This window comes from Ixodes scapularis, unplaced genomic scaffold, assembly GCF_016920785.2.
Source record: "Ixodes scapularis isolate PalLabHiFi unplaced genomic scaffold, ASM1692078v2 PGA_scaffold1__304_contigs__length_218370807, whole genome shotgun sequence".
NCBI classification, from domain to species: domain Eukaryota; kingdom Metazoa; phylum Arthropoda; class Arachnida; order Ixodida; family Ixodidae; genus Ixodes; species Ixodes scapularis.
The window spans coordinates 21,078,508-21,090,833 of record NW_024609846.1 but is presented as its reverse complement, the minus strand read 5'-3'; the positions used below and the strand labels follow the sequence as shown (position 1 = coordinate 21,090,833).

At 45.9% G+C, this 12,326-nt stretch overlaps 1 pseudogene; it reads left to right on the top strand.

Moving 5' to 3' along the window:
* LOC8032840 overlaps positions 1 to 12,326 on the top strand; it is a 43,466-nt pseudogene that overhangs the window by 23,539 nt on the left and 7,601 nt on the right.

Genomic DNA, 12,326 nt, shown 5'->3' with positions numbered 1-12,326 from the left:
TGGTCAATCCAGTCTTCGACGTCTTCGTATTGCTCGCCGTGGAATGGAGCAGCCGTCCGCGGTACGACGGGCAGATAAACGACGGCTGGAGCGGCCGATGTCACCGACTGGTTGGCCATCGTCGTCCTCCTTGTTTGCCTGGTCCTGGGTGGCAAGGGTCCTAACTCCGGGAGTAGGCCAAGGTTCCGGCGACTTATTCGGATTTCGGTCTGGTCCTCGTTGGGTTCTTGGGGGCTTGTGTTCGGACTTGCACTGCGGGCCCTTCGGGGGGAACGCTGCACGGGCATGCGGTACCCAGCACCTCCACCAATATGTCACGAGTGGTGACCAAAAACAATAGATAAACAGGAAGAAATAAACGTTTAATGTGGCGAACTTGTGCCAAAAATAAAAGAGTACAAAAGATAATAACAGAGTGTCGCGGGCGTCGAAGTCGGCGAAACCACAGGATCGAGCGCTGGGGCGAGACTGGCCCCGCTCGCCTTGCGGAATCCCTTATGTACCCTCGTGGGTTTCTGGATCGTTCGGCGTAGAAGGTTCGGCGCGTAGAACATTCTAACCTCGAATCAACAAGACGGTTCTCGAATTCACTAGAACATCACATTACAGTGTCGACAAAAACGCGTAGCTGCGGCCAGGAATCGAACCCCGGCCTTTTGCGTGGAAAGCAAGCGCGATAACCATTATTCCACGCGCGCGCTGTTTTTTTTTTTTTTTTTTTTTTTTTTTTTCTTTATTGCGCACAAGTCGCACATCACATATTAAAAACCCATGTACTCCGACTTGGAGCCGTCCGTAGGATTAAAATTCCTTCATTCCTGTTAGTTCTTCTAACAGGTTAAACCACTCTGGCGGGGTTTCAAAGCGTTCAACAACGCTCTTCACTTGGACAACAAGTTCGACAAAAAACAGGCGGGCCGACTTAGGGTGCTGCTCTGCGTGGCGCACCGCCATGCGAGACTTCCAAAGGCTATGCAATCCTAATACCATAAACATATCATAGGGTACGCTTTGATGCTTTTCCACCGGGAGGAAGCGAATTGAAAAAGGATTGACCTGTAAATCCTTTTTCAAAGTCCGCTGCAAAACGTCCCAGAAGAACACTGCATCCCAGCAGTACAAGAATGCATGTTCAATCGTCTCCGGTTTTTTGCAAAGTAGACAATTTACACTCCATGGGACGTAAATGCCTCGTCTATCGAGCCATACCTTCACAGGCAACGTTTCACTATGGAGGCGGAAGAAAAAGGTTTTGACACAAGGCGGGACGCACATTTTCTTTACCCGGGCAAGAACATCTTGTCCCGGACACGAAACATAAGGAAGTCTATACAACGGAGCAGGGAATAACAACTCGAGGAGGTCGCGCGTCAACTTTTTGCGCGATACTGTTGATAAATATTCCCGTGAAAATCTTACGTCCAAAAAATGAAAGGCTTCTATAACTTCCTTTATAAACCCAACTGGTTTGGCTGGGGGCCCCGAGTCTGACGCGACAAAAAAGGACGGTAGGGCGTCCCTGAGCCTTGTCTGAAACATCGTTCGTAAAAGGGGGTGTCGCTGATCACGCAGAAAAAGAAACCGCGACACAGTTTGACGAATAAAAAGATGCGACAGTCCAACCCCTCCCTTGGACACACGACGAAACAGATTGTCCCGACACATCGGCTCGCTTGATGACAACCAGATAAATAGTGCGAACACGCGGTGCATCTTCTGGATATAGATTCTGGGGCAGCATAGCACTTGTAGGACATACCAAATCTTCGCGGTCAGGAAGATGTTACACACGGTTGCTCGCATAAAAATAGACAGGTCACGATTACGCCATGAGGCGGTGCGTTTCTTTATGTCCTCAACGGCATTTTCCCAGTAAGGCTTTGTTTTCCTCAGGTGCTGTAGTGGGACTCCCAGATACTTGCACGGGGTGCACTGCCATCGAATACCTTCGTACAAAGCTGGTGTTGTAGCCCAAGTACCGTGCCAAACGCCGGAGCACTTATCGAGGTTCACTACGGCACCCGTGGAGGCGCAAAATGACTGTGTCAGTTTTAAAACTTCCTCTACGCTTCTTTTGTCACTACAAAATACGGCAATATCATCTGCGTAAGACAACACTTTTGTCTCAACTGAGTCCATTCTAAAACCGTGCACTTTTTCACTTTGAATAACACTCAGACAAAAGGGCTCTAAGTACAACGCAAACAACAACGGTGACATGGGACACCCCTGTCTCACGGAGGAAGATACAGGTATTTTAGGGGTCAAAGAATTATTGATAACTAATTGTGTAACACACCCAGTGTACGACATGCGTGCTCCCTCCAAAAGAACTGCCCCTACATTACCGCGTTCTAGCACTTTCCAGAGCACCTCGTGTCGGACACGATCAAAGGCCTTCTGTAAGTCTATCTGCAGCATCGCCACTTGGCCTCCTTCGTTGCTAACAGTGTCTAAAATTGTTCGTGCGACATGTATGTTTGTTTGGATACACCTTCCCCGTATGCCACATGTTTGGTGTTCACCTACTAAATTACATATGACTTGCTGGAGTCTCTTAGTTAAGACCCGTGCAAAAATTTTATAATCGACGTTGCATAAAGTGATCGGTCGGTACTCACTTACGCGCCTTGCCGCATTCGCGTCAGTGCCTTTCGGTATAAGCACAGTATACGTTTTCAGAAAGGAAGGTGGTAATGCTTTGAATTCATACGCCTCGCGAAAGACTTCCAGAAAAAAAGGGGCTACTAAATCTTTGAACTTTTGATAAAATTCGGCACTTATGCCGTCAGGTCCGGGCGTTTTATGCGCCGGCAAACCATCTATTGCGCGTTCTATTTCTCTGAGCGTAATTGGTTCCTCCAACCACTCTTTTTCTTCATCTGTAAGCTGTGGTGTTCCTTGGAGTAAGCTGTCAATCTCATCCGTGTTAATCTGCTGCTGGCAGCCTCCAAATAGCTGTTTATAATATTCAAGAAAGGCATTCTCTATAAACGTTTTGTCACCACTTATAGTACCATTGTGACTAATCATCGTGATTTCCTTATCTTGCGCGTACTTTCTTTCTTCGGCCAGGGCACGTCGAGTGGGCTGCTCGCCCAACAGAAACTTATCTGCTCTAGCTCGCACGATCGCACCGCGATAACGCTCTTGGTGTAAGTTATCTAACTGGCTTCTCACTTTTTTTATTTCTGCCACGTTCGTGCACGGGTTTTTATCTTCTTTTTCAAAAAGTTCATGCCAATACTTCTGCAATTCTTTCTCCTTCTTTTTTGACACGTACTTTAAGTAGGAAGACCTTTCAATTGCCGTTTGTTTGACCTCTTCTTTAAAATATTCCCATTTTTCAAGGAAGGATGTTTCTTTTCCGGAGGCAATTTTCTTTAACGTCTCTATTGCGCTCTCAACAAAAACAGCGTCGTCTAGCAACCGGTTGTTCATTTTCCACAAGTCCCAACTAAATTTGTTCTTAGGCTGCTTGTTGTTTCCCAGAGTCACAGTGACTAAGCAATGATCTGTGAAAAAAAGGGGCTTCACGACGTAGCCTGATACATTGGTGATTACTTCGGCCGACATGTAGATTCGATCTAGACGCGCGTTAGATGACCTTTGAAAATGAGTAAAACGGAGAGTGTCGCGATTGGCCCTCGAGCGCGCTACGTCTTCCAGATCGCGTTCTTGCAACATTTCGGTTAGTAATTCTACGCTGCTATCTCGGTACGACACGCCTGAACTTCGATCAGCCTGGCTGCATACGCAATTGAAGTCTCCCAAAAGAACCACTATTCTGTCGCACTGCATGTACGAGCTTAGAAACTGAAAGAACAATACTCTCTCGTTCGCTCTGTTGGGCGCATAGATGCACATGACTCGCCAGTCACGGTTAAATAAAGTGAAGTCGCACAAAACAAAGCGCCCCAGCTCATCAACGACGACATTCAAGTCTCGCAGTGGCACTGACTTTGCCAAAAACAAAAAACAGCCTGCCGACATCCCATTCGAGTGACTGACGCACACCTCGTAACGGCTCAAGAAAGGCCGCAGCGCTTGTTCTATTTCGTCGTCGGAGGCCATTTTTGTCTCCTGGAGCGCTAGAAAATCAATTTTCTCTTCAGCCAGTAGTAGCTGCAGCTGGTATTGTTTCTTCCGTGCGTTTAAGCCACGTACGTTTAAAGTCGCGAATCGTACGGACTCGTTAAATAAAAAACTGCTCGAGTCGTTGAGCATTGAAATTAAATCGAATAGAAAGGAACGCTACCCAACTGAGCCTCATCTGTATCCGGAGACTTAAAACACCGGGGTGATTGTGGAAACTCACAGCGAGTCTTCTTTGCGACGGTCTTCCGTCGAAAAACGCGGTTTCACTGCACGACTCTTTTTGGGTGCTGTCCCATGAGTAGCAGTCCCGCTGGCTGGTTCTGGTGCAACAGCCGGTCGCTTCCCGGTCAGACTTGAGTCCATGTCGACGTCTTTGCTGTCGTCCGCTCCTCCGTTGCTGTCGTCGTGTTCAGGATGGCCTACCGTCGTTGCCGCACGTTCACGATACGCTTTCTGACCGTCGAGCTGCTCCTTCGTTCCCTCACCGGTCAAGACTTGCACCTGCACCGTCGCCTCAGGATCCTGTGATGGAGTCGCTGCGTCAGGGTCCCCGTCGTCGTTGGGTTTCGACGCTCCGCTTGGTTCCGTCCGTGTCAGGGCGGCGGGCGGTGACCCTCCTACGGCTTCCTCGGCTTCAGCGTCGTCCATGACGTAGTCGGAATTGTCCTCCGACTTGCGGTCTCGGGCGATAGAAGCGTACGTCTTAACACAGTCGTCCGTCTCGTGGCCGTACCGGTGACAGTCTGTGCAGCGCGGGACGCGGCAGTCTCGTCGGATGTGCCCCTTCCGCCTGCATCTAAGACACAGCGGGGCCCGTCCTGGTACGACAACAAGGACCTTGCATCCTTCCAGACGGATTTCATGGGGGAGGCTGTCGGTGGTGTAGCCTTCCTTGAGGGTCAGGCGTACAGACCGGGTGTTCGACTCGACAGCCTCAAAACCCTTCTCCCGGAAGAAGTCTCTGGTTATGTCAGACACCTTGCCATACCGCTCCATCTCTTTCTTTACTTGGCAGTTCGGTACGTCGTAAGGCACCCAATGCAGCTTGAGTTTGACCGCCGCGTTGGCGGGGTCCAGCACGAGGCAACGCCCCCCTTTCACGGTCAACTCTTTTGCATCCACTAACCTTTGCTTCGCTTGGAGCGTGTGCAGTCGGAGCATCCACACGTGATTCATTTGGTGCGGCCCCGCCGACGCCAGGTCTTTCAGCACCTCCAGCCGCCGCAGTTCGTCGCGAAAGTCTTGGATCCGGTATGGCCGGCCTTTCACATCGCAGTGAAGAATAACAGAGTTGGTGGCAACGTATCCAGTAGGCAGAGCGGGCAGGATTATCTTGTATTCCTCCGGGTTTCCAGAAACAGATGTACCACGGCCTGACACGGCCGTTTTTGCCGCTCCGACGGAGCACATGATAACACGTCCGTCGCGCTCGGCAGCCGGAAGTGGAATTCCACGCGCGCGCTGTCTACTTGACCAGCTGCGCACGCGGCAATATGAACTAGCGGAATGCGCGATATGCCAGATGCTTCCCGCACATGTACACTGCAGACTGTTTGGGAGGAACGAATCCCGCATTTATCTCATCGCAAAAAAGAGACTACGCATCGCCGTATCTTTACCCTTCACCCAAACGCAGCGAGAGCAGTTGAAACAGGATGCGAATGTTTCAGGGTCTACCGCTATCTAGGTCACAAGTTACTAGTAAGCTTCGGAAACTGTCTGTAAAGAAAATGTGGCCAATGAAGCCCGTGCGTACACGCAGATGAACACCGAAGTCTACCAGAAAGGCACCCTCATAAGTTCGTGCGCAGCCAAGGCTAGTATCTGATGGAGCCAATCAAACAGCGCTCACAGCCCTCGTCGCTTTTGTGCGCTTGATATCACTGATTATACCGATCACATGCAGTCCATGTACCGCGATCCTGCGCTTTTGTTTCTGTTCGTGATTGGATTTGGAAGGGGAGAGCGAACCCACAAAAGCAAATTGGGCCTCGACTATGCACTTTGGGCGCGGCTGGATTGACTTCATCGAATGGTAGGCATTTGCAATATATATATATATATATATATATATATATATATATATATATATATAGATATATATATATATATATGCAGGGTGTTTCACGAAAGGTGGGCAAATTCGATATTGCGAAAACTACGCCTCACAACAACAAAAAAAAAAACCTTGTGCTGTTTTGATCCTTGGCTAGGCACCTATTTAGGAAAATTATTAAAGCCTGGGATAATTATATTGTTAATAATTTTCGTGTAATTAACTTTTCATTAGTGAGTTTAATGGCTTGGTTTCAATAGGCCTATTGCTATATTACCCAAGCATCAAGGAGAATGCAGGGATTGGTGTTCCACGCGCCACATGCGCACACCTTCCTTGTATAAAAGATTCGAAGTAAATAACCAAAATAAAGCGTTGACGTACGCGCGTGCAAGATGCCATTTATTTTAGGTATTTGCATTAGAAAAGTTACTACTGCTGACGCAAGCACGTGCGGCGAGTGGAACACCAATCCCTGCAATCTCCTTGATGCTTGGGTAATATTGCAATAGGTCTATTAGAAACTTGCTAAGCATCACCGAAAAACACTAAATCAATAAACTGCAGAATGATAGAAGGCACGCGCGCCCACAGAACTTCGACGGGTTTTTAAGTTTCGGTTTCCAATCGGAGCGCTGCTCGGCCCCGACGCACCGCGCCCCGTGGAGGTTGGTTGCACGATTTCTCCACGGTTCGCGGTGCCGTCGGTGCCGAGAAGCGCTCCGATTGCAAACCGAAACTTAAAAACCCGTGGAAGTTGTGCGGTTTATCAGAAAGTCGTCAAATGCCGTGCGTGCCTTCTATTGCTTTGCAATTTATTGACTTCGTGTTTTTCGATGATGCTCAGCAATTTTCTAATTGAAACAATGCCCTTAAACGCAATAATAAAAAAGTTAATTGCGCAAAAATAATTAACAACTTAACTATCCCAAACTTCAATAATTTTCCTAAATTGGCCTAGGACCAAAACGACACAATCCTTTTTGGTTGCAACGCGTAGTTTTTTCAATATCAAATTTGTCCACCTTTCGTAAAACAACCCGGTATATGTTCATTTTAATCAAATAGGAGTTAAGCACCTCCTAAAGGCATTTGCATCGCTCATCACCAGGGTGAAAAAGGCTGAGTCACTGAGCTGCGGGCGCATGCACAGGGTCTGATATACCGCATACCAGAGAAACAGCGCACGCTCAGAAGGCGTTCCACAGCCCAGCAAACAAATATGACAGCGTGTAAAAGGCGACTTTTGCAAAAGACTCTACTGCGACGTCGAACGTAGGAAACACGGCGTGGAGCAGCGGACACCGATACTGATTGGTCGCAGATGTTGAGTTACTGCTCGCTAGCTAATCAGAGGCCCAGGTTTTGCGCGACGCTACGTTCGCTGCGCTCAACGTCGGAGTATAACGAAGCCTTCAGTCCTGAAACGTTCACACCTGGTCAGGATAGCTAGCGTTGCATTTGGGGATTGGCTGAATGAGCAGCGATACCAGTGTTACAAGCGCGTGTTTTTCTAACATCTGCCTTCCATGAACATTTAAATTACTGAGTTGTCAAAGGATCGTTTCGAAAAAGAAGTTATGTTGAAGGTGGTGATAAACCGTTTACGGTATAAAAAAAAAACGAAGCAAAAAGGGGTTTAATTAAATAGGCTCGTCAGAAATATCATGACATTATCCTGGAAAAACGCTGCTGCAATAGAAATGGAAGTTATTAGAGCGCAGCTCTTAGGCGCCCGTTTCCTGCTTGAGCGGCGTCGGTGTCGGTGTCGTCATCGCCTTGGGCGTAACCATAAGGTCCCGTGACACCCCCCACCCCCCTGAAGTCACGTGACCCCACCCTGAGGTCACTGACCCCCCTGAGGTCACATATCACCCCCCCCCCCCACCACAGACACAAACATACCCTGAGGTCACGTGAACTCAAAGAGCCACCCATCCCTCAGTACCCTTCCAACCTTCTTCTCAAGAGCTGCGCTCTAATCCGGAATTCCAGGGAACTGTAAACGGCTGATTAAGTCTTATTTATTAAATTTTTGTTTAACAAACTACAGGTGCAGACAGATACACATCTAATTTATATTTTATTTCACTTTCTTACAATGTTTCCCGTTCGCACTCTTCGAGATGTAGACTATTGTTGCACGCGTTATTTCTTGCCCATGTACATTGCTGACTATGCGCAATACTGAATGTCGGACATCTAATTTGTGCAGAAAGGTTATCAGGTAGTCATACCATTGTAGGGTGTTAGTTGCATTCCGAATCTTTCAAATTATTCGACATAGGATACTGAACTTACCTCTAGTTGTTCTTTTGGCAGGGCAATGATGTCATCTGCTCCGGAGGGACTTCCTTCCTTGTATCAGACAGGCACCGTTGTAGCGACAGCGGTCGACACGCAAGGAAACGCCTGCTGCCTCATAGGGAGCACGGGCACCTCGTTTGGTTGCACTGTTGTGAGCGAGTACGGGTTTCCAGTACACGTAACTCGTTGGCAACACCTTCAGCATCAGGCATTTGAATATCAATGATTCTTCTGTATCGCACTGGTGTAATAATAACGTGCTATATTATTAAGGAATCAACCGCTTCTCGCATGCACAAAGTGAGGGTTACGTAAAGTTCAAATGGACAAGTGCCATTGAGGTAGCAGGTTATATGACAATTGTGTAAAGTGAAACCCGCGGAACAAGAGTAGTTTAGAAAGCACACATCAATGATTACTTTTCCTAATCAGGATGTTCAAGGGCATCCGTTTACGGTTTATTTAATGTTCACGTGTGTTTCCTTATTTGTGCGTGATGTGTAGTTGTTAATCATTAACAAAACTGCTTTTTGGCAACTCTTACTGCTTAATCATGTTTAGTATGTCTTTTGTTGTGACTTTTAAATAATTAAAACTTCCCTTGAGAAATCATGAACTTAACTGAACAATAAAGAGCTCCAATGGAAGTGTTTTACATTAAACCACCCTTACTTTTGTTAGCGTTTCACCTTAGGGTGAGGGAGTCAAATCACGTCTCATGGTAATGTTTAAACAAAACTGGTTTAATAACTTTAGGATGAATACATAATTTGAAGAATTGAATACATTGACAGTCTCGGGGGCCGCCTGGTGCTGGCACACCCGCACACACCAATCTCTCCCGCTCGACTCCCCTTTGTCTCTTCTCCTTGCTCTCGTGCCCTCCTCACTTCGAGGTGTCGGGTGCCGTCCGCGCCGTTCGGTCCTCCTCGCCGATGGGGCCTTGCAGGGGGCGCCGACGTTCCGACCCCCGTCTTGGACTTTGGACCCGTTTCCGCGAAAGCGGGGGAGCACACACAAAAACACAAGCGCGCACAAGAATTTACGACCCAGGGGCCTGTTAGGCCTCGGGGAGGGGTCCCGTTTGTCTGCATACCCTCAGTAGCAGGCCAACACTCGCCAACGGAAAGAGATGAGTCTCCGGAATACACGCTTGGTGAAACACAAAATACATATGCAAACAAAAAGAACCGGCACATACGTGCACGCGCTAACACTTTGGTGATCCGAGTTTTGGGCGCGTATACTTTCTTTTGAACCGGGGAGAGGTTTTTAAATGTGTTTTTTTCTAACACACCATACAATTTTTGAATTTCGTATTCCTGCTCAGGGGACCCTTTGTGTGTTTTGTCTTCCAATAAGGTAATGCGTGTCGTTGAACAAATAACTAACAAAGTTAAATGATTTGACAATTTATATGATCCACTGGACAACCAGAATTTGTTCACAATAAAACGCTTAAAAATCTAGAATGCAACATATCTCTCGTCCGCAGGATCTACTACGGGGTGTTGTAATAAAAGAACGCGTAAGTGTTTTATAAATGCTACGTAATACATCTGCAAATTGTCACTCACTCTCGTGCCCTCACATCCGCCACGATGCATAATGCTGATAAGAACCCGTCCCTTATTACTGTCAAGCTACATTAAAAAATAAGAAAAGGCTTACATTCAGCTTAAGAGAAACAGCACGCATATTTTTTACGAATCAACTCTGTAATACTAACAACTGAGATGAAAGAAACTGATCTAAGAAAGTGAGAACGTTTAACTACGTAACAGATACCTACATATACAGGCTCACGACTCGACCTGGGGGCTGAATAATTCGGTTTTGTTGTCTCTGCGATGACATGGTCAGCAAATGCACTAAAGCTGACCATGAGTAACGGCAAGCTAATCAATACCTAAAAGAAAATAGCTCTTACACACGACGGCGATCGTCAAAGGACACTATGGGGCCATGTCAGGAGAAACCTTACTTTCTACGCGATGAGGGCATTTAAATTCGGCATTTGGTTCCAGTGAAGCGCGCTGGATATAGGCCGATGTCTCGAATTAGACGACGGAAGGGTTCCAGTCTCCTTCGAACCAATAATAGGATGTAATCTTCTGACCCAAAAAGGCAGATTTGTTACCTGTTAATATTTCTCCCAGTTTGTTTTTGTGTTTGTTTACTAGTTACATAGAAGTTTATTCCAGACACGAGGTGCGGCGTTCAACAGCTTGCCGGGGCACCCCAACTGCGTAGGTCCACGCACGAAGCCGTACCACACTCTGATGCCTGTTGTCGTCACGGATTCCAGTTCGGGAAGACTGCTGGCCGTTATGGGATCACAAGGGGGAAGCATGTCACCGCAAGCTCTGCTACAGGTAATGTAAAAGGTCGCATGGTATTATTAATCTTTTTTTTTTCAGTTTCAGAATTGTTTTAACAATGTTCACACAAAATTAAATATTTTGATATGACATCTAAATTAATAGAGTAAACGACATGCATGGAACTTCTCAATTGGCAGTAGAGCACAAGTCATATTTGCCATTTTTTGTTTTCTTCGAAGGTAATCTTGAGCATTGTCGACCTTGGCCTTGACCCTCAAGAAGCTGTTTCAAAGCTACGAATAAAAATTGGATCTTTGAAACTTGCCACGCACCCTGAGTAAGTGCATGACTTAAAGATATATAACTTTCTACTGCTCTCCACTTTTTATTTTCTCCGGTTTTTGAATGTTTTCGAGATGTGTGAAGTTTAAAAATAAAAGTGAAATGTTAAATTAGTAGATGTTTTCCTAATTATCGTATTACGTAGATCCTCCCTGTGTGTGGCAGTTTGAAAAAAAAAATGTGAGTAATTACTTCCACGGGTATCGCAAGGATATAATTGGGATATCTTTCGATTTATGTTGTTGTTATTCATATAAATTTAGTTCGTCTAGATCAGGGATGGGAGGTATTTGAAATACAAGTATTTGAAATACGTATTGCCAATACTTTGTGTATTTTGGATTTGTATTTCATTACAAATTGGGTAATGTATTTGACGTGTGTATTTAAATACTAAAACGTGGGTATTTCAAATACAGTTGTAATTAAGTACAATTTTGTGGGCCAAAATACATCCCTCATATTTATTGGCACTGTCCAGAGCAGAAAGAAAACTCTGTTCTGCACCGATTGCAGTGTCTCTCTATCAAGCACAAGCGTTTAGTGACTTTGTGATTACGGTGCTAGTCCGGGGCAAGAATAGTGACGAAATCGACGTTCACAGGCAGACTGGCTGAATAAGTGCCTGTGACAACTTGTGATGCTTTCGAGCCTGATTTTCATCCATATTTTTGCCTGGCACATTCTAAATGCGCGGGTCGTCAAGATTTTTGTAACTGGTGCGAGTTGCAACAATAAAAAATTCTCTAGCTAGTGCTGCGCGTCTTGGTCGTCTCGGTTCTTTGTTGGTCTATACCAAAATGTAATCGACAAAGAAAGCTGCTTGAAGCTCTGTACTTTTTTCACCTATTACGTCCAAGCTGATTACATTTTTTTGTGATAATATTCCTATTACGTTACAAGAGCCTCGCACACTAACTCCAGAGTGTGCGATGCAAAGTTAAAATGAGATACCCAGAAACCCGTTGCAGGTGCCATGAAGTCGCAGACGCAAATTTTGAGAAATGTATCTGGAAAAGTATTTGGAAGAGACCAAATACATTTGGTTGTAATTGTATCTTGTACTAAAATGTTTTTGGAAATGTAATTAGATTTGTAATTAAATACATTTTTGACGAAGTATTTTGTATTTGTATTTTGATACATATTTGCATGTATTTTGCCCATTTCTGATCTAGATATATGGCGATTATATTTTA